This window comes from Tympanuchus pallidicinctus, unplaced genomic scaffold (genome assembly GCF_026119805.1).
Source record: "Tympanuchus pallidicinctus isolate F22 unplaced genomic scaffold, pur_lepc_1.0 scaffold5, whole genome shotgun sequence".
In the NCBI taxonomy this organism is placed as follows: domain Eukaryota; kingdom Metazoa; phylum Chordata; class Aves; order Galliformes; family Phasianidae; genus Tympanuchus; species Tympanuchus pallidicinctus.
This window is the reverse complement of record NW_026294769.1, coordinates 26,931,670-26,954,964: the sequence shown is the minus strand read 5'-3', so window position 1 is coordinate 26,954,964 and position 23,295 is coordinate 26,931,670. Positions and strand designations below refer to the sequence as shown.

General features: G+C 41.0%; 1 protein-coding gene across 10 annotated transcripts in view; it reads left to right on the top strand.

Annotated features, from left to right (window-relative positions):
• Positions 1 to 23,295, top strand: part of MTCL1 (microtubule crosslinking factor 1) — a 99,977-nt gene that overhangs the window by 13,595 nt on the left and 63,087 nt on the right. The gene's annotated exons all lie outside the window — the stretch shown is intronic.

The window sequence follows — 23,295 nt, the reverse complement described above, 5'->3', positions numbered from 1 at the left end:
CAATACCTAATGTCTTGTTTGTTGTTGATCAACTAGCAGTTTGCTAGATACTGCTTGATGATCTTTGGGATTATAAACAGCTCGAGAAACTAGGTTGTGAATTGTGGATTCTCAAACTAACTCTAACCAGGCTGAATTTACTCCTTAGATGACTAAGCAGAGCAGGGAAAATCAAAAAACTCAGCTGTCTTCTTCTGTGCAAGTAGAAGTGAGATATCCTCACTTTGGAAGCAGAATTGCCCATACTTAGAGGCAAAGACTGGTGGAGAACTAGGAAAAGAGGAGTGGTGCAATGATGGGATGTATTCGTTGTGATCTGGGTGCACAGTAAAGCATAAGGTGTAGTAGTCACAGTAGATGGGTTTTCATACCATGACTGGTGTTATGTCAGAAAGGCAGAAAAAATGTCACAAGGTCACGGTGGGTTAGAAGAGGGAGGTTTAAATCCTCCATGGGTCACATGAGGACAGATGAGCCAGAAGTTGGAAAACACAGTGACATTTGTGCCAGATATCAGAGTGTTTGCAAAGCAGTTTACATATGGCTGAAAAATACAAATTAAAACAACAACAACAACAAAATCCCAGTTCTCTTTTCCCAAAAAATGTGTTCAAATAACTACTGGAAGAGACTCCTCTTTACATCTACATTTAATATGTACAAAGCTCTGAAAGAATCTATTAAGGTCATGCCAGTAGTAAAATCAGTTCTTTATATGCCAGGAGAAAAGTGACCCAAAGGCCATGTAGCTTCTTCCCATTCCACTCTGCCTGTGCATCTTGTCTATCCACAGGCTGGCACTTCAGAGGAGTATCCTTTCTGCTCAGCCCTGGAGCATTGCCCAAGACCCCATTAGGTAGCGTTCACTCCCTGATGCAGCTTACTGTCTCCATATGCTAATTTTCCATAATATCCTTGACTGCTTGCAGCCCATTTCATCTGATTCTGATCTATAGTAAGATTTTGTCATGTCTATGTTCATGTTCTCTGTTTAATTCAGTGCTAACTTCTGCTTTGTCCTGCTATACAACTCCCTCAGGTCTAATTTCTTTCTGCAGCAAATAGCCATATATATTGATTGCCTTTTCATATCAGAATTGTACACATCTCTGAAAGCAATCTTTCTTTAAAGCTGCCTTCATTTTTATAATGTTCTTTTGAAGAATTCCTAAACAGTTATGAGGTTCAGAGGAGGTATGTATTCTTTCATCCCAGTGCCTATTTCTATCTTGTGTGATACTTTCAGCTGGACTTTTCTGTGTGAAATAAATACAGATTTACTCAATCTAGATAAAATTCTTAATCTCCTTCAAGAAAGCCCTGCAGTTTTAGCTGGGGTATTAATTTTTGCCTTATCCCAACTGCATAATTTCAGTAGATAGGAGATAAGCTTTCCTGCTTAGTCACTAAATAACAGTTCTCAGCTTTGCAATTAATAGAAGCAACATTACAACAAAGAGGAAGGTTGACAAGAAGTCATCTGTCATGGCCCGTGCTGTGTTCTCATCTCCTGCTCTGCTGCTGCGTTGCAGCTAATGCAGTTTCCTTCCCAGATGCTTTTGGATTCGCAGTTCACATTGTGCTCTCTTAAGCTTTTGCAAGATCTATCAAAAAATGCATCTAGATTCTTTTGTTTTGTGCTGGCACCTTGTCATCATCAAAATATTCTGTTTTCCCCTGACAATTCCAATAAAGAGCCTCCTGATCACAGGTGAAACACCACCTCTCTCTCTTTCTCATTTTTCCCTAGGTGTCTGTGTCCCAGCAGCCTTTCTCAGCATTTCCCATAGATGTGTTTTGAGCTGAGGTATGGATGAGCCTTTTCAGCAGCAGTTTTGGATTTTATCTGGTTTTTAGGTTTGCTAATTAGAAACCATTATTCTCTAATTGTGTTCATCAGCAGTCTGGCATTCACTGTGTTAAATCATGCCACTTCATTTTTTTCGGTTTTCTTAACCAAAAGATATTATGGAGCTTTCCTTTCCCCTAATTATTCTTTTTTTTTCTCCTTTCTTCTGTCTCTCCATCCCCCAATTTTGATGGTGTGTTTTTTTTCCCCACTGTGCAGTTTAATCACTCTTTCCTGAAATACTTCCACTGGTTCTTTTGAAACTATTTCTTTTACTGGATAATAGTGTTTCTCTGAATATTTCCTAACTTTACTGGTGGTGCCAAGTTGTTCTCCTTCCGTCTGCTTCCAAGTGCTGCAGTACTCCAAGTGGTTCATTGAATTCTTCTCCCACAATTACATTCACCTACATTTTCAGTTTTCCTTTTTTTATTATTATTACTCCAGTCTTTTCAGCTGGTTTGGGGCCTCCCTTTGATGCTTTTTTTTTTTTTTGTGGCAGCTGCTTATTACTTTCTCCAGAGCTTCAGAGTTTTCCTACTGCTGTGAATGCTTCTTTGTAGTACATCCTTTGCAAAATTGCCATGTTCCTGAGAGCTGCCCCTTCTAGGAATTTGCTAGGATCTTCTGTGACTTATCAAGGCTGCTGCTTCCTTAGAGCTTTAAAAGCAAAGGCCATGTTCCACCACAGTGTGAATAAGTATGTTCATCACTGCCAGGGTTTGCATGCTTTTTTCTTTTGTTATCTAGATGTCTAGGTTATTAACAGGAGCAGTTGAGGAAATAGAGAGCCAGTAGAATTAAAAAACAAATGACTCTGTCACTGGCACATCAATTCAGCAGCATCCCTTCAACTGTCATTTTTTCCTTCCTTGTTTCCTAATTCAGCTCATGGGAAATGCCACTGTAAGTTGATCATTTAACTTGACCACGAAGCATTCAGAAAACTCTTTCCAAACATTCCTTTCTTTGACAAAATGATGGAAATTCCAGAAGTAAATATGTAGAGGGATGCAAAATCAATTTTTTTTTGAAGTTAGGACAAATCTGAACCGGTTGCTTATATAACTGTAGTTACAAATTTTCGTCTGTATTCGTTAGCATACACTTTTTAATTGTCTCATCCAATGTTTTTTCTGCTGTACCCTTGCCTCTTGCAGAATACATATGGCTCATTTCTGCTGAATGGTTTCTACTCACATGTTACTAAAAGATAAGCTTTCTTGTCATGCAACTGGTTCATCTTCTAACTCTGAACAAGCTATATTAAAAAACGAAGTGAGAAATATATTCTCCATGCAACAGAAGGAGAGGCCAGTGTTGCTTTAAATCTGCAGTGATTTCCACCAGTTCAGTAAACTGAATTCTTTTACGTTCATGTGAGCTCATGCATTGCTGAGTATTAATTCTATTAATTTGAATAAGACAGTAGTTTATTTTTCTGTACACTTGAACTTAGTTCTACTAATTTTAAGATTTACTTAAATCATGGCAGAAAACATTCCCTTAATCAGAGGCTCTAAAACATTGATGCAAAACTTGTAGCAGCTCTCTCCTGAGCATCTACAAACATGCTAAACTTTCTCAAAAGCTCAACTTTGACAACAGCACCTGGGTTTCCTTTGAGATGTGAACATCCTTCCCTCTGCAGCTAACCCATCCTAATTGTCACTTCCTTGGAGCCAGGAGGGCACCTCTAGGGAACATTTTCCCTTCATTTCTTTGGCCCCACTCTGGAAAGTGCTTAAACAGTTCTTACCCTCTGTCCCCAGCTTGAGGCAGTCTCTCAATTAAGATGTTACACAAGTAGATGATCTGGAAGTTTAAACAAGTGTGAAATCATGTTTGTAAAGTGTCAGGTGATAACAAATTCCCTTGCAAGTAGTATCTCCCAGGATAACGCTCTCTCTAAACCTCTGTACCTGGGGAAGAATGAACCACCTCTGCTATTTACAGTAGAAATGAGCTCAAAAGGCACAGGACCTGCTTCTGGCTTCTCTGGGAGTGAGCTGTTCTCTTACTTGCAGCTGCTAATTGTGTATTTTTTGCCTGTCCTTTGTCTGGGTTTGGGCTGCAAGCTGGGGAAGAGAAAGAAGCTGTGCCATGGGATCATGAGCTGCTTGGGATGGGCAGACAAAGGCTTGGGAGGATTAGGGGAGCAGCTGCAGAAGATCTGACATGAGTGCTGTGGTTTAGCAAGAAATGAATGAGAACTGTGTCACTGGGAAGAAAGGGGCATTTATTGCTGGGGGACAGCCATGCTGAGCAGGTGACAATCTCTGTGTATTGCCACTGAAGCAGCAGGGGCAGAAGGGAGCACCATCCCTGCCTCCAGCCTTCCAGGCTGTCATGATGCAGGCCAGGTGCCCTTGTCACTTGGGGAATCACTGCCACTTGGTGCAGAACCATTGCTGCTGCTCATATCCACTGGTGGTGTTACAGGGGAAGGCAGAAGCAACATGAGAAAGCAAGAAAAAACATTTCCACTTATTTCCACATGAGAGGAGAGAAGTGGAAATCCATTGGCTGTTAGTAATCTCTAACATTTCCCTAGGATACAAACAGAGATGAGAAGCAGTGCATGCAATAAGTGGGAGTTTCCAGGTTACCCTTGGACATTCTAATACAATGCCTTCTCCCAAGACTCCCTCATCTGAGGATCACTTGCTGATGGGGATGCTGTCGCACCTGAGCCTACCCTCTCCTCCACCCCTGCAGTACTTGGTGTTGGAGGCCCAGTTTGAGAACCGAAGACAAAGTCATTTTTTGTTAAAATGCATATTCCTTTCAACAGAGTGAAAAGCTGCTTTTGATACTTTCAAAAATGGTAAAAATACCTGAAATGAAATATATTTTGAGTATATTATTTGTGAATAGTTTTGCTCCAGAATATGTATGCACTGCTCTGTTTAACATCACTGAAGGTAGAGAGTATGTTTGTGATAGAAGAATGTACTATAGCTCTCTCATTATAGTATAGCAAAATGAAATCTGCAGACTGCTTTTTAGAACTCAGTGTGATGGCCTGATTTTCATCACCTTGAGCATATTAAGTAGCACACAATCCATACGGCATATGATTAAATTATTTCAGTCTGAAGTCTCTTCTCTCAACTGTATTAACACACAAGCATAGTGCAAAGTAATATACAAGAAGCAGAGAAATTATTTTTGGTAAAAAGTATACTTGTCTATAGAAAATACTGCCCACATTTTCATTAGCTGGGAGTTCATGTGCATTTACTAAGTTAGCACATAGTTCTGCAATCATTTCCTAAATGAAGCTGTCCTGAAAAGGGTGAAATAGGACTCTGACACAAAATGTCTGATTTCTGTGGTGTAAACATTTTCTTAGTTGGCAGTGATTTTAAATGGTGGAAATTTTCTGAGAAATGGACAAAGAGAAGACCTGCAAGCCACAAATTCAAATAACATTAAGAGGGCTGAGCAAAATCATCATCTTGACTTAGTAACCCCCCTGCTTAGAAGTTACTGCTTGTGACAGTTCTAAGTAATGAAGTCATCTGCAATAATCATAACAAAACCCATTAACTGCCTGAAAATTTTACTGTAGCATCACTGTCTTGTGTTTTTTTTCTTTTTCTTTTTTTTGTTCTTCTATGATAAATAATGAATTAATACTTAAACCATAGTGAATGATTTATTATCATTACGGCATTTCAGGAGCTGTAGAAGTAGTGAAATGCTCTGCTCAGTGCTGATGCCCACATTGAGGGTTGGTGGAAGGCAAGGGTATGGATCTGCCTCTACTCAAAATGCACAGCAGACAGGAAGCGCTCTCAGTGAACAGAAGCTTTTTTTTCAAGGAAGAACACTACATCTTCTAATTTACTGTCTGTATTTCCTTCTTAGAAAATGTAAACATACATTTCAACAAAACCACAGTTTTCAGAATGTCTAGTGCCAGTCTCTTATGCCAAAATGTTTAGTGCCTCTCATAAACACTGCATGCACACAGAGCAGTATCTGCACCTGAATTTCTGATTTGCCAAATAAACTACCATCAAGCTCTAGCTATATTATAGCTGTTTGTTATTTGACCACACTTGCAGGCAATCATCTGATGTTGCTTCCCAGTCCTACTATAATATTTGAAGTCAGGAATTTCAGTAGTAATGCTGATTATCAGATCCAGTTTTACATCACCCAGATAACGCGGCCCCCTGTTACTCAGATGGAGCAGAGCCTCCGCAGGTGGCCTTCCTACAGGTCACCCCATTTCTGTTCCTCTGTACTCTGCTCGGCCTCCCTTGGCCTTTGGGTATGGAGAAATATCCTTCAAATCTGCCATAGCTGGAGGACTGCCCTGATACTGCATAGCTATAAGAGAACCTTTGTACAATGACTAAATTTCTCTATGCCCCATTAGTCATGTATTTTTCTTAGTATATAGCAGAAAGCTTTCAGTCACTGAAAACTGCTGTTCTTGCAGGAGCTGGCATGGAGATAACCTCCACGAAGCTCAGGCTGTACATCCTTCCCCCATCCTCTGCCCGGTTACCAAAAATAATCCTGCTGTGTGTCGTGTGTGCTTCAGCAGTGACAGTGCAAACAAAGCATAGCCTGTGTGACGTCTGTAGAAAACATTCATGGGGAAAATATGGGCTTGGTTTTGATATTTTCCCTTATTCTGTCAACATATCCTTTGCAAGGTCTTGTAAAAATTGAGTAGCGAGTCCTCAAGTGCTGTTTTTTGGGGAGAAAATATGGCGTGCTCTTCAAATTCTGAATCCCGTTCCAACTGATGAAGACAGCACCATTTGTGCTGGCCAAAGCGTAGGCAAGGCTTTGTCCCAGGGCAAGTGTATTTTCAACGTTATTGGGTGAGTGCAAGCTGGGATTTAAAGACGGAATATTCACAGTGAGCATACTGCAGATCTGATGAAGACTATTTCTCACCTTTCCACTTTCTGGTGATATCCAGAAAGCTCTGGCTGTATTGCGCCTATCTGACATCAGGCTCAGAGGAACCAGCCTGGACCACGCACAGCAGGGAGCTCCATCTGAGTGAAAAAGGGAGTCTAAAGTTGTCAAGAAGCACTGGTGATTTGCTGGGTGAGCTCAGAGACGCTGCTCCTGCAACACACAGCTGCCATGCTGCGTTTTGGCTGCCTGGTGGGGAGTGACCGCCAACTGCTTTCCTATCACATCCCCAGTAATTTTATCCACACATCTGGAGCTCTGGGGAGCTGGGTGGAAAAGAAAAAGAGACAGTCTGGCACAGTAAGAACAGGAATGTTGGGAAAGGTGCTTTCGTATCAGTGTTGCTGTGGGCGTTGCAGTGGTGGTGCTCCGCACTGGAGTGGGCCTTGGCACACAGTGCTGGCAGCCCTGGGGCAGCACTGCCTGCAAATGTCTGTGCTGTTCTGGAATGCCAGAGGTATTGATTTTTGTCCTTCTTTGAAAGGGTTAATGGATTATTTCTCTTCTCAGATTAATTATTTACACTTGCTTCTCTAGCTCCATTTTTAAAAGGAAAATATAACTTATTGCATAGATAACTTATGAATTATTAACATCACACTACTCAAGCTGTCAGAGGATGAATGAGGGGACAAGACCTGGCTGCCTTGCCAAGTTTCACATTGTCACACATTGCCACACACTACAGCACTGGGCTATCCTGCTTACCTATGCCTGGTGCTACCACCAAAGCCCGGTGTTTCTCCTTGGACACCCACCTGACATTCAGACAGCCATAGGTTGGGCAGAAGCCACTGAAAGGGACTGAATTGTACTGAAAAAACCTTCCAGTGTTTGAAGGAACAGTATAAACAGGAGGGGGGATGACTGTTCAAATGGGTTGAAAGTGATAGGGCAAGGGGGAATGGTTTTATACTGACAGGAGAGATTTAGGTTAGATATTAAGAGGACGATTTTCATACAGAGCGCGGTGACACTGGAACAGGTTGCCCAAGGAGGTTGTGGATGCCCCATCCTTGGAGGCATTCAAGGTCAGGCTGGATGTGGCTCTCTGGGCAGCCTGGTCTGGTGGGTGGCGACCCTGCACATAGCAGGGGGGTTGAAACTAGGTGATCACTGTGGTCCTTTTCAACCCAGGCCATTTTATGATTCTATGAATAAGTCCCAGTCAACTCCTAGATACTGGGACTGAACGGTAGTACTGAGGCTGTTTCTTCCTTTCTCACTCTGCTGCCTACAGTAAGCACAGTGGAAAAGCAGAGTCAGTCAAGCAAGTAGAGCAAAGGTTTTAATATATAAAGAAAAAGCTTTTAATATTGAGAAAAGGGTTTAATATATTCTTGTCTGAATATGAATGTTTTAGGTTTTGCACTAGTTATATTAGCTGAAGAAGATAAAGTGGGTTGATATTTAGGGATGTCAGCATAATGTCTATGTGGGCAGAGGGAGCAAAATGATCCATCTGAGACTGCCAAATGTACGTATTGGTTTATTTAAAGACTCTTTCTCAGGGATCACTCCAAAATAGTTCAGCTCAATCTCTTCAGCAGGCTTTTGCTACAGTCCTCTGTGCTGGTAGAAACTGGGGCTTAGCTGGAGATGGGCAAATGCAGCTCATCTTGACAATACTTTGCTCAGCATTCAGAAAAAAACCTCACCCTTGATTCTGCTGGTGCCAGAGGAGCAGATTTTATGGCGACCAAGGAGTGAACAAACCAATTAAGACATAAAAAACACTTGTAAGGCAGAGTTTAGTCTGAAAAGATAAGATTTTATTCTTTACTTACTTCTTTCCTTAATGTTTGTGGTCACATATAATGCAGTTTTCTGCCAAAAATAATTGAGGATAATTTTTCATTTCCTCTTTCAGTTGTAATGAGTCTGGTCCTTCTGCTTTCCCAGTGCCTTGGTCATGTGTCTTTTATGTTGTCTTTTATTAATCTGTTGATTAGCAGATCAACAGATTCTCCAAAGCTAGGAGACATAGTGCACTTCACTGCAGGTGTCACAAACTGGGCTGTTCTAGGGGTAGGTTCTAATAATAGTCTGGAGAGGGATTGAGAATTAGGTCCTACATTACTAACCAGGATGAGAAATGATGAAAATCACTCCTGTGGAGGAAGAAATTATGTTATGAAAGTTATGATGTTAAGAAATTATGTTTGTAGGGTGGTCTTTTATTATGGGGAAAAAATTCAGTCCTCAGATTTCCACTCCAAGGGTGTCCTTTTTGCAGTATCACTGTAACTCCATCCATATCTATGGATGGAGGAGATAGAGAACTCATGGAGGGATAAGAAGATAAGTTAATGTTGTGCCTAGACCTCTGTGAATTAGAATTATGAAAGGGTAGCTCTTAAGTTCTCCACTGTGTTACACTGTGGTCAGCTGTCAGGGGATGTGACTGTAGTTTCTGAGTAGCCTTCACAAAGGAAATAAAGGGACAAGAAACTAGGGTACTAAAAAAAAAAAATTAACAATTTTTTGAAGAAGTGTTGGAATGCATTTTGTAGTGCCCAGTGCGCCACCCTTCCTTTTTCACATCCTCCATCTCCTCAGGTGGCCAGATGTATCAGCTTTTCACCTTTCCCTTCTGAAGTTGCCTCCTTGATGGGACTCTTGCAGTTTGCTCCTTTCACCACAGTATTTTCCCATGCATATTGCAGATGTGGATGCTAAGTCACACTCAGATCTCTGGTGTTTGCAAACCAGCCCTTCAGGCTAGGGGCAGCTGCGGTGAGCAGAACTTCAGGCACAACCCAGGCCAGCAACGCCCAAAGCTGAGATACTGTGCTCAAAAAGTTACTCTACAGCTGCTGCCAGAAATTTTTGCTCCCCGTAGCCACGGCTTCCAGCAAGCACACAAATCCTTGAACAGAAAGGTATTTTATGTTGCTTCTGGTTCTACCTGCTTTCAGTTTCCCTGGAAGTACTGCAGGAATATTCTCCAGTTGGGATGATTTTTCACTTGCGTTCTCATCCTGACTGTACACTGCAAGACCAGGCAAAGTGAAAAACAATATGTCAGCACATTTTAAAGTTATTTGGTGGTTTGGGTTTTTTTGTCCTGCAGAGTGTTATTTCACTCTTGAGTGAGGTTTTGTGTCTGCTCAGCTGGAATAGGATGTCCATCAGTGTGCACAGGCAGAGAGGACTTGTTCAAGAAACAAGTACTTAACTCATGGATGTTGTCAGTGTGCATATGTGCTGTGGAGATTTTCAGCACTGTAGTTTCTTTACTTCAAGAAGATGAGGAGAAAATTTGTCAGACTCTTGCTCCAAGGGAAGGTAGCATTTTCCAAGCAAAGAGGAGAGCCTTGTGACAAGTATCAAGGCCAGGTTGGACGGGGTCCTGGGCAACCTGATCTGAATGTGTATGTTTGGTGGCCCTGCTAGGCAGGGGGGTTGGAACTACATGATCCTTGAGGTCCCTTCCAACCCAGGTGATTCTGTGATTCTGTGATTGCTGCATGGGCGTTTCATGCATGCTTCATGCATGCTTCATGTCCTCACTCAGCTTTCTTAGAACCAGCAGTAACAGAAAGGCTGTGGACATGGTAATCCACAAGTAATGCTCCACAAGTATTCAGAGTGTAATACTGCACATGACGTACAACACTTCTTCAAGTAATATGAATAGGAAGATCTCAGAAGCACTCTTGCATGAGTTTTCTTAGCAAACAACAAATCAAGAAAGATTAAAAAAAAAAAAGTCGCTCAGTTGCTCTGTACATTATGGTAAGTTTCTTAAAGCAATCAGCATGTAATTCACAGTATATGAAGATTGTCAATGCTTTCCATGTTTCAGCAGGACTAGTTACTAATAAAGGCATTCCGGCAACTGAAGCTGACAGCCTGTTAACAGGCTTTAACTGCGACTGTTGATTGGATCCTGGCACCTTTATTCCAGGTCATCAGCTAACATAATTGATGGGGACGGGAGCACTAATTACAATGCAAAGGTTGTCATTCTTATCATATTGCAGTCTGATCTTTAAATCTGAGGCTAGCTTTTCCATTCCTTTCCTGCTCTGAAGCTTTTTTGGTGATCACATGGCCATCCTACCCCTTGCCCTGAGGCCTTGCAATTGGGTCAGGCTCGGTTGCTCAGAGAGGAGAATGGAAATAATATGAGATTTCCGGAAACGCTGGAGCAATTGTGAAAGGAAATAGCTTGGATACATCTCCCACCACCAAGGTCTCATTTTACTCTTGTCTAACAAGGAAGGGTTGCAAGGAAAGGGAGATGCAATAATAACCAGAGTGGGGCTTGTAGAGGAGGAGGAGAAGTTGAAATTCTTGGAATACTTCTGATTTAGTCTTAATTTGCTTGTCAGGGCTTCTTGTGTCACAGTGCCTCATAGCTGATTATCTGTAATCAAGCTATTTCAAAGGCATTGATAATAACATTTCTACTCTCCCTTTGAATTCTTTTGCAAAGAGTTAAAACCTTAAACCAGGTCGCCAGTTTGACAGTTGTAAGAAAAATTGTTTTTACCATCTGACACTGCCAGCATAAAAGAGACAAGGCATCATTAAGGATTTATGGAGTTTCTATTTTCTCCATTAAAGTACAGACTATTATTTTCAAATGAAAGATTTAACAATGAAATCATTAGTGACTGTACATTTACATGTTCTTGACAGCAGTTATGGCTATTACAACTGGGCTTGTATAGTATGCATACTGGGAACAGTTTATCTTTCCACCTTTACTAGGAGGTGCAAAATTTGACCAGTAATGTGCAGATGTCCATTTAGTCATCGATACCCACAGGTCTTTTAAAGGTGGTAAAATAGCTCCTTGTCTTTCCACTCTATTTTATTTCTTTAATTGCAGACATAAGGTTTTTTCCATGGCTGGATGTTAAAAAGGCAGCATTGGATAGTGGTATGATGAAGATACGCACACTGAAATACCACATTACCTTGCAAGCAAGGAAAATCATTCTATGTTAAGCTTAATGGACTTTAGCATTCAAATCATGTGAGTGTTAAAATATGGGAGAGACTTGATGACAGTTCCTATATGCTTCCAAAGGATTGGAGATGAGGGAACTGGATCCCTGGAGCTGTCAAAGGTCAGATCGCTGCCTCTTTGGAGCTTGTAAGGGAAGCTGGCTCTGAACGACAGCATGTCAGACCTTCCCAGGTAACAGTGGCAATCTCTGGAGGCAGATCGTGTAATGAAAAGGGGTTTTTTTTGTCTCAATTCATTATTCTTACAGGTCTAGGGAAATCTAACTACTAGTAGGCATCCAAGCCTAGTTACTTTAAGCCAGTTACTTTAATTGGGCATTCAATAGCAAAAAAAAAATTCCATGAGGTTTGCTAAGGTAATTTGAATGCAGCCAAATAAAATGTCAAGGTTTCAGTATCTTGCAACTGTGTGTACGCTGAAGCATTGGGTTTACATGATTTAAAAACCTTCCATTAGCACCTTCTGGTGGAGTTCTCACTTCTGCCCCATGGTGCAGGGACTAGCAGCTGCGCAGTCCCACTTCCCCATCTACAGAACTATTCTGTCTGCTCCAGACTGTCAATTCAGCTGCATGGCAACAGGTAACCAATTACAGCTTCGATTTGGTGAGGTTGAGCATGCTAGTTTAGCAGAGTATTTCTGTTCTTGAAACTTGTATGTAAAGCAGCGTCTGGGGCTCACTGAACAAGCAGGCCTTCAAAGTCAGTCTGTTTAGTTTTCTTCTTGATTGCTGGTCCCAAAACCTCAGTATGGTATCAGATTTGTTCATAAACAGCTGTAGAAAAAGTGCTGTGATGAGCAGACTGTATTCCTTGGCACAGACCTGCCACTCTCCACTGTAATCAGTGCAGTTAGCCTGTTCTTGCAATAATACATCCAAGGACACCATCCAACCCGCCAACTTCTGCCTGTGGTGGCAGCTGTGTAAATCATTTGTCTGCCACGAGGCATGGAAGGGAATATATGTCCTTGCCTCTGCTTCTGGACATCAGGGGGAACTAAGCACCCAGTGCTCCCCTGTAGAATGCCTTGCAGCCATCCCAGTGCCCTGCCCTGGCCATTTGCAGGTTGCCTTTCTATTTGTTGCATGTTGCTGCATGTTGCTGCCTATCTTCTTCTGGCCGTTTCTGCTCTTTGGTATTTTGGGAGCATTTACTAAACGCTGCTAAAGTAAGGGATGCTGGAGCCATGCTCAAAGTGAAAATTTAGCGGTAGCAGCAAAAGTATGTCTTAATTCTGAGAAGATTTAATAACTGCCGGGATTGTAGGCACTGTCTGCATTTTCCATCACAGTTCTTACTGTGGTTTTTTTGTGAAAGGGAACCAGGAGGGGGAAAAAGATTATAATGCCCAGATTTTCATAGGCCAGTGGTACAAAGGGTGGGATTGTGGAAACAGAACAGCTCTTTTAGATATAAAACTTGATAAATTGCTTCACTGTAATGACGCTCAGCAAAAGCAAGTGAGTAGCAGACAAGGAATGTAATTTCAATTATGCCATAAATTCACTTTCAGCTGGCACAGCTATCAGAGGGCAGACAGAATTTCCTTCCTTATTTTAATGAAATACAAGTACTCTGTATTTCATTTGCAATTGCTATTTCTTCTTTGGTGCAGCATAGGTTGGAAGAGACATCCCCTTTTTCATTATGAAGATTATTTGCATAGAAGCCTTCATGTATCTGTGTTATTCATCCCCTACTTTTTTGCTATGTGAATTTCCTGTGATGATCTCATGATGTTGACAGCATTCCTTGTGATGGCATAAACAGAGATTGATGCCTTGCTTTCATATTTGGGTGTGTTAGGGAATAGCCACATTCAAATCACTACTCAGCTACATCCAGGGAGCCCTATCTAATGGCAGAGTGAGATGCACTTCAGACACAAGGTAGATCCTCTGCTAATGCTGTTGCTCTCAATGACAATCTCCCTGAGTTTCAGGGGGGTTTAAATAGTAGCAGGAAAAGATTCATGCATGAAGAAGAAAGTGCACGTTGAAAATAAATTTAAACTACTATTTGTTACAGCTACTACAAATAAAAGAGTTACTGAGAAAAGATTGGGAGTGCACAGGGCTGTCTTGTATGACAGTATCACTGCTTAGTGTATGACTAGCTCTTTCATACTCACAAAAATGAAAAAGAGGGATGTCAGGGTGGTTATTGACATTCAGTGTTATACTTGGGGCTGCCAGTTTGGCTCAGTTGGAGACTCTTGCTGTAATTCACGGTACTTAATAAATCATGACATGCAGTTTTTGGTGTGATTTATTCCAGGCTTACTGATGGGTTAAGAGTAGGACATATAATTATTTTAAACAAACACTGTTCAGTTGTCGACGGTGTTCCTAATCTCTTCAGTAGGGATAGGCATGGAGATTTGAGGCCCAGCTAATATGCAATGAATTCTTATGCTCTCAGGGTAACCTCTCAACCACTAAGTTTGTCTAGGAATAGCTCTGAACGTATCTTTAAGTACTGTATTGGTTTTCATCTTGCAGTTGTATTATGTGTGTGTGGCCAAAGAATTTCTGCCATTTTGGGGTACCAAATCACAGCTTTTAAAACAATCTTTAAACCCCCATCATTTCTCTTCAGTGTTTACTACAGAAAAAGTGTTTTTGCTGTTTGTTTACGTTGCTGCCTCCTTTCAAGACCAAGTGACTTTTCTACTGGTGCAGAGGGTTGCCAGAGGCAGAATCTATTACAAAATAACTTGTTTGGTAGACAGTGTAAACAAGTCACCAGCCTGTGAAACTCACTGCTGCATGATTGTCACCCAAGGGCAGGGATTTAGGAAGACTCAAAAGAGACGAGGCACGCATCTATATGTAACAAGTAACCAGACCTGTAATGCAAGTCAAAATAATACCACCACTTTCAGAAATGAAGGCAACACTGGATTTAGGGTTTCTGTGAACACTGAATTTGGAGATTTACCCAGGATACCATTAGCTTGAAGGGATTTCCTGCCAGATTTTCTGATGTTTTTTCTTTGAGGTACTATCAGTGATCATCCCCAGCTTCTTTCCCATAGGGAACGTGTGGATGTCTCTCAGTCTGATATGCATAACCTTACTTGAAAACAGGCTCATTGAAGATGAGAAGCTTCCCAGCCCCAAATTCCCAGTAGAAGATACTGAACATCTGAAATGGCCATAGACCGAAAGCCCAGGTTCATCATCTTCCTCCATCTGAGTTATTGGAAATCCTCATTCAAATGTCAAAATGCTATCCCTGTAATGTGTTCTGGCAACAGATTTTTTTTATTCTCAGTACAGCTTCCAGACATATCTGGCTTCACTCGTTGAAGCTTCTCATCTCCTCGGGAACTTTAATTAAAAATAGTACATCCTAGTAATTCAGTTGCTTGTATAATTTTTCTCTGGTAAAATAAATTAAATTTAAGTAGGCTGTATCATTTAGCTGCTTACTGATGGATCATTATTATTTTTTTAAATGGAAACCACTAGATGAGCATACCATCTGTAATTCAAACAAACCAAGGTCTTTAAATTTTTTTCTGCCAATGGTGAATTAAATGAAGGTAATATTATGGAATTTCTCGCAAGTCATAGGGTCCAGTTTTTAGCTGATGCATGGTTTTAGCAAGGCTTTTTAGTAAGGTTTAGGCTACCGTCACTGTTGTATAATCTTAATCCTGCCAATAGTAAAATTGGATTTAGTGCTGCTCTATACCTACCCAGCAGAGTTGGAGTAAACAGGATTTGTGTGGGTAGGTATCTGAAAGGAACATCTGCAAAACAGATCTGCAGTTGCTTGTGGGCTGCAGCATCTTGGGAGGATTTGGGTCCGGGCTCCATTTAGTGGCAGAACAACTCAGCACCCATGCCTGTGTCCAGAGCTCAGCCCAGCCTTTTCTTTGATCACTGACTGGGGTTAAAAAGTGACTGAGTTTTTAACTTTGCTGGTCAGGGATTATATAGTCTATTGATACCCTCACTAGACTCACGAGATTTAATGTAGGAAAAAGAAAGAAAGGAATAAAAGCATAAAAATCAGAGCATAAAAATCATTCTCATATGGGTGGAAAGTGCAAAGAAAGAATGAAACAAAACAGATGCTAGGCATATAGGCTGTGACACTGTTGTGGAAATGAGGACAAGAGGTAATGCCATGCCACCTCAGTACTGCTTGGAAAACACAACTGGGAAGATTCTAGAATTTTGTTACATCTTTATTGTTATTCATACTGTCCTCTGTCCCTAGGAAAGGAATGGGGGTATTACTGCATATTCTCCTCAGGCTAGTTGAGCAGGAGGGACTGAATGACGTTTATCTAAGACTAACACATAAAATAGTGTCTATCTGCTTCCTACAAGATTCAAGTCTCCAGGCAGAGCTTCATAACAAAAGCTCCTTGCCTGCCCTTTCCTCTCCACCCTGCAGAAGTAGGCAGCTTTGTCAGCCAATGCCTTGGTTGTCACTCCATCAGACACTAGCATTGCCCACCAGCCTCACCAGAATGGTTTGAATAGGGGTCTGCATGCCTGATAGGGTGGTGCTATTAGAACCAGGGTACTACACTTCTGAGAACTGCATCCATTCCCACAAAAGGGACATCTGATGTGTCTTCCTAATGCTGCCCTCCCTGAAACATTGCTCCATTGAGAGGGCTCCCCACTGGGCTTCTTCTGTCACCCCAGATCTGTTGTACAGAAAGATGGAGCAGTGTTGATATATGCATACAAAATGGCTCCAAGCCCATGCTAGAATCAGTTTTCCCTGCACTATCTTGGAAATAATGACAATCTTGAAACGAGACTCTTTGCCCACTTTGTAGGTAGGGTTGATTTAGAAGTCCTTGCTCACATATGTGAAACAGTAGGTGGTGACATTGAGGATCTAGGAATTGAAGGCTACCTGAAATGGAAGTATTCTCTTCCCATCAGACCACTTGTTTTGAATTGATTCAGACAATTAGGGATTAAACACTTAATTGCAAGTAACCTTATTCTTCAGTAGTGAAATGCAGTTTTGTTTTTCAGGAATCTGGTATGCTTGATATATCTACTTCTGACTCATGTTCTTTCTGTTCAGTGGGACTTCAAATGGCAGATGGGAAGGGTGATATGGGGAAGGCTTTACCAAGAAGCTGAAAAAGGCAGAAAATGGGAAGGTTTGAACTTGTTTGCAGGCTATTCCTTTCAGCCAGCATTCAAGGACATGGAATAGCAGGAAGTTACTGATGTCAACACCAAGGCTCTTTTGACTCCCTGCTCACTACTCATGGCTTGAAAAAAGCGCTTGAAAATTTTTTGAAGTTTGAAAGTGGTTGGAAAAGTGTTTTTATTTTACCTGTATGTTTTTCTAGGACATGGCTTTCTTAAACACAGGTAAATCCTTCCTGTGCTGTGCACGTGACACCTAGGCATCAGCTGGGATAAATTCTGCTCAGAGAGAGTGGAAAACAAGAAAATGCAGGAGTGCTTACTATCTTTATGCAGAGAAATTCTGCATGGCCTTCTCTGAGTGAATACTGAGAAGCATTAAGTACAGAGAAACTCGAGTGAGAACTTTCCAGAGCAGTTAACAAACTTCTTGTTCTACAATGCCCATTCCTTAGCCCTTTGAGAACACTGAGAGCATTCATCTGAGGATGCAGGGATTAAATTAGTGTATATTCAAGCAAATCTGTTATAATTTGCAGTGGATGTTAAACAAGAAATTCTTGAACAGCTGGAGGTGGGAGGTCTTCAACATTTTCCATTGCAAATGTTAATGTATCTAGCAGACAGAAGGAGTATTATACAAAAAGCTAATACTTTCAGATTTTTCTGGTGCTGACCTATAGCAAGAAGGCCTGCATTTGCATTACTTCTATGGTAATTTTTTCATAAGGAAAGGATGAAAGCAAGGAATAAAGAAATTTAAACTTGAAGCCTATTGTTCCTGAAAAAGTATCATTCAAAGGAGAAATGAAAACCTGCTTAAAAGTAGAAAGGGATAAAATCAAGACCTAGCAAGGCGGAAATGTTTTTTGATTCTAACTAAAACTTCCAGTTAGTAATATATATACCCAAATTCTTCAGAAAAACTTTTTCTATCAGAGAGACCATTGTAAGATTGAAATAAAGTCTTGCTCAAATCTGTGGCATAAACTGATACTTTGGGCAGGTCTCCTACCTATGAGTGAGAGTTGGGGGAACACACTGCCAACTGTGAAAAGGTGAGCAACAGCTGCAAATCTCCAATGATTCTCCTGTAACGTGGCTGCTGCCTTGTTCTCTCTAAGATATTCTCTTTGCCAAATGAGTGTTCATAAATTACTTCTGTAAACCAAGAATTTTCATACCAGTCTCCAACATGTGGCAATGATAGTGAAAAAAAAATCAGTTTCTATCTTGGATTCATTTGCTTTTTGCGTTCTGGTAGAGATTGCTCTAGCTGTTTTCCAGAAAGGTGTGTGTACCAAACTCGTTAACATTTGCACCACGTGGCTGTGATTTAGATAATTTTTTCTCTGTTTCTAAAATTTATGGTTAACTCAAGGAGATCCTTGTCCAAAAAGAACAGAAACAGGCAAATCTATGTCAGAAGCATGGATAGTGATTGTGAGAAGGCCCAGCTAGAAAGCAGAAAGTGCATTTCTCTGTGGGCACTGGAGTAAGGCAGTATGGATGATAGCAGGGACAGTCGCCTCCAGGAGTCTCTCAATTACTTGAAGCAGAATTTTACCAAGGAGTGAAGAGGAGGCTCATGGAAGACCTTACAGAAGCCTTCCAGCTCCTAAAATGGCCTATGGGAAAGAAGGAGAGGGAGTCATGGAATGAAGTGATAGGACAAGAGGTGACGGCTTTAAACAGAAAAGACAGGAGATTTAGATTAGTTGTTAGAAAGAAAGTTTTTACTCATAGGGAAGTGAAGCACTGGCACTGCTGCCCAAAGAATTGTGGGTGCCCCATCCCTGGAGGTGTTCAAAGCCAGCTTGGATGGGGCCCTGGGCAAAGGAAAGTGTCCTTACCCATAGTAGGGAGTTGGAAGTGGATACTTATTAAGGTCTCTTGCAATCCAAACCTTTCTGTGATTCTATGAACATTTCAGTCAGCTCTGCAAAGTATGTCAACTCTCTGTACCTAAGCAGCAGATTTCAAAGATAATTTTATTGCATTTTATGTAAGACTTAAAATTGAATGTGGTCTGAAATTTTAACTATAGCACTGTGTGTGGCCAGTAAAATGCCACATTGCTGCTGAGGAGCCCGTGGACTGCTAATGGCTATTCTTAGGGCACCTGTTGATACCAGGGATGTCACTGAAGAGCAAGTCACTTCTACTTGGTCATTGTACACAGATGTAGAGAAAGGTCTTCAGATTATGTCTCCATTCATTCTGTGTTCTCTGTACTGAAAATTTGAAATCAGGCTAGACAGGGTAAAGTCATTGTGATTTGTCATATTTTGACTATAGTGATGAATTATACAGAGAGAGGATCAATTAGGCCTTTCAAGTTAAAGTAGTCCTTTCAAGTTATGTACCTTCTTAACCCTCTGGAAAAATTCTTCACAGACTGTCTGTAAGCTGACATTTATAACCTGAGGTAATCATTGAGGATTGTATTTGATTCCCATCTGGAACACCAGAAAATTCAGCACTGAATTTTCAGCCCAATGTTTTGGAAACAGACAGACACATGCTTTCCATTCATTGTATGCAATAGGAGCCTCAATTTTGATGAGATGCTCAAGTGAAATTGCATAGCTAGTAAAGGCTGTAATGGGTAAGTAAAAGTATCTATGCTGTCTTAGTCAGCCCTGTAAATAAAATACATAGATGTTGGGCATGTAGCATATAGTGTTGTAGTGCACTTTGCACTATTATGGAAACATCCAAGGAGATATGTTCAAATGGAAAAAGATAAAAGTAACAGTGGTGTAGTGGCACCATCTCTCTCCCTATACTTATTTTTCTGCCCACTTTAAGCAAGCAAGTCTGAAAAATTTGGTAGTAATCTTGTCAAACTGTTGAACTGCCAATCAGATCAATTTTACACAAATCCCAGATTTGCTTCCCCCCTGCATCCCATAAAAATGCCATTTTAGGCAGTCTAGAAAAAAAGTTTCTACTCAGTCTTTTGCAAGTTCCCCTCCCTGGACAAAAATTTAATCTTCTCTTTAGAAGTGTTTGCTGAGCTTTGTTTTCACTAACTGTGTTAGATAGGTTTCTCCACCTGTCATAGCTCTTCTGATCCTCTGCGGGCCTTCGTGTTTACTATAATATTGCCTTTAGTCAGATAACATTTCACCCATATTTTTTTACAGTATTTCCATTTTTATGAAGCCTAGCTTTTTATTACAATAGCCTTGGCACTCCTGGTCAGCTACTCTCAAACCCAATAAAAGTATCTCTCTGCTGGAGGGTGCCAGTGTGTGTAACTTGGCTGCCTTTAATCCTTCTCCCTCCTAGGTCACAGTGCCGTTGGTACCATTAGAGCTCATCTCTTAATGAAAAAAAATTAAATTGGCATGTAGTTTAATGTTCCCAGAAGGGAAAAACTTAGAATCGAGCTGCTGAGACATACTCTGGGCTATTGTTGAGGTTTTGTTAGGCTTTTATTCTTTTCCACTAGATTGTAAAACCAGAAGTGTTTGTCCTATCGTTTGAAGAACACATGCCCCTGGAGTACTGTCTTTTCTTAGAAGAGCAGGAAAATCTGCTCTTTCAGTTCTCTTGAAACTCCTCCTTTTGGAATAAATGTTGCACACTGCTCCAGTTATTCCAGCATCACTACTGCATAAGCAGTATATTGTAGTTTCCATTATTGCAGCTGTTCACGCCTTCAGCTGCATTTTCAGTACTTACAGAGACAATAATAAGGGGAAATATGTCTGTGTGGGAAGTACATTTTTCCAGATCTTTTCAGACTTAGCATTCAGTTGCAGTAATGAGGAACAGATGAAAACGTTTTCTGAAGTCCTCTTTCGGTTGGAGCAGTTGTCTACAGTGCCTTTACAGGACATATTCAAGATGCTTTGGATTAGCAGCAAGATAAGCAAGAGTCTATTAAACTTTATTCATCAGAAGAAAAGTTTGTGCCAGTTTGGTTGCTCTTAGCAGTTTCTGTTCAGGTATCTTATGCCTCTTGATCAAAGAAAGTATTTGGTAACTGTTAGCTTTATGCAGTATTTTAGTACGCTGCTTAGCACACTATGTAAAACAGGGGTGAGCAGCTTCTTCCCATTAATACAATCATCTGATGCAGCTTCCTGGGGTGTGTGATTTCTCTTTTTAAGAAGTTATTTAAAGAGATGTAGCTCTTGTGTCCCATCGGTTTCTACACTTACACATGATTTACTGCTGCTGTCCCAGAGCTGTGTGTCACAGCCATCTTCTGAGGCTGATTGGAAGTTGTCAGGCTGAAGAAATAGCTGCACATAGCTATGAGCTTTATGTTCTTGTGAGCCTCTGTTTCTGGCCACAGGATGTCAGATCTTTTGCCACAAGTCTCTCCTATGATTCCGTAAGTCTTACAAAATGAACTTCAGTTCATACTGCTGTTGACAAAGCTCCTTAGCAAAATCTGCTTCAGGTAAATGCCTCGCTGAAGTTCAAATGTGAGTGCAATTGCAGTGTCCTTTATTTACTAGCTAACAGAAAACCATGCACAAAGATCCAGGCTCAGCTGATAGGAAAATGAATATCAGGAACAGGTTGGAGAGATGCATCCTAATTTTACCACCCCCCAAAAAAAAGGAACAGCCTTCCTTGACTTCATTTTTGAGTTGTCCCATGCCTGCTGATTTCAGACAACAGGTCAGAAGGAATGAGGATCCAAAATAACCACTCACGTGTGCTCAGTCCACATTGTGCCATTCAGTATACTCTTAAAAATAAAAACAAAAAAAATAGCATATTCACATTTGCCAAAGGAACATAGGCATCACCTCTCTGCTGTTATTTGAGATTGTAACAACAGTGCTTGAAAACAGACAAAAAATCTGAAGTCCTGAAAGGGCTACAAATCTTTATATTTGAGGACTGAAACTAATCTATAGCTGTTAAGAACAAGGAGACTTCCTTACTTGGTAGGCTATTCTTATTGACTTTCCATGAGGCTTCTTACCCATTCCTCTGAAACAGCTGGTGTTGTCTGCACTGGGGATATGATACCGGAAGATGGTTGGACAACCTGATTAGTCCCTGTATCCTCGTCTTACATTTCCACTGAAATGATCACATTTACAGGCATTCAAGGACAGTCTGCTGTCCTGAAATGGACCCATTCCTCTGGGAGATATAAATTGGGTAAGACAGACCAAGGAGGCTCCATCCCAGTTTATGTATTGATGATAAGCTTTTACCAGTGAGCTTCTTCTTTGATTTTTTTAATTTGTATTCTTGTATTCTTGTATTTTCTTTTTTCATTTGGGATTGAAGAATGATCCCATATGAAGAATTCAGTATCAGTCACTCATTTAACAGCTGTGGCCATAGTTCTCTTTGAGTAGGTGTAATTATCCCCAGCTAGGTTTGTTTTGTGGTGGGGCCTCACAGCTTGGGTAGCTTCCACCTTTTGTATCTCATTGACCTTGTACATTTTTGTTTTTCCATTTCCTAAGAGAGTTATGGATATCTTTATTGCTCTTTTTTTTTTTTTTTTTAATTATTCCGACAAGCACTAGCATTAAAATTAAATTATATTACTTTAAAATAATAAGGTCATCAGCAGAGAATCTCTCTGGGGAAAAAGAACTGTCAGAATAAACAGCCAGTTTTTACAAAGAAGACAGGCAGATGGTTCACTCATTAGCAGTAGACTTCTGAAATGCCCTCTCTAGCATTTTCTTTATTCTGTAGCATCCTAGTGCTTGGGAGATCTGTGTCTGGGGGGCTGACTGCTGCTCTTTAGGGACTTCAAATTGAATCCAGTGATTGTGTGTGTGGCATTCAGGAGAGCTCAGAGCTACTGGTGTACTCCTGCAAAGCAAGTGAAAAATCAATCCATAGAAAACCTGCTGTGGGAATCCAGCAGAAGCTGAGGGTTCAACCCATAGTGGGACATACTGGGCCATGGGTAAGACAAGTGTTTTGCTGTTCTTGTGATGTGCGCAAGAGCATGGCTTCTTATCCGCATTTGCAGAGCAGAGGTGGGACATTTCCCTGCCAGAAGATGTGCTTCTCCAGAAGAGCTTGGAAGTACTGGTAAGACAGGGGGAGCAAGTCTGGTTATGGGGCACCTAAGTAGCCTAGTTAGTTGCTGGTCAAAGTGTTATTTCCTATATAAGTCTGTTTTAAGTATTTATTATCTCTTACTGTCAGATAGTTCTCACTGTAGTTAAGCCAGACTCTACCTACACATGTCCATGGTTGTTCTTGCCTTTGTCGCTCAATTTACCTTACAGCCAATCTCCTCTCCACAGTGTGGGTTTTCAGACCATAGAACTTTTCTTTTCCAGATTAGGTTTTCCCTATGTGTTCATTCCCAGACAAAGGGGAAGGACCCTTTTTGAGGCATGTTCCACTGTGATATGGACCCTTCTAGATCTTGGGAAACCACTT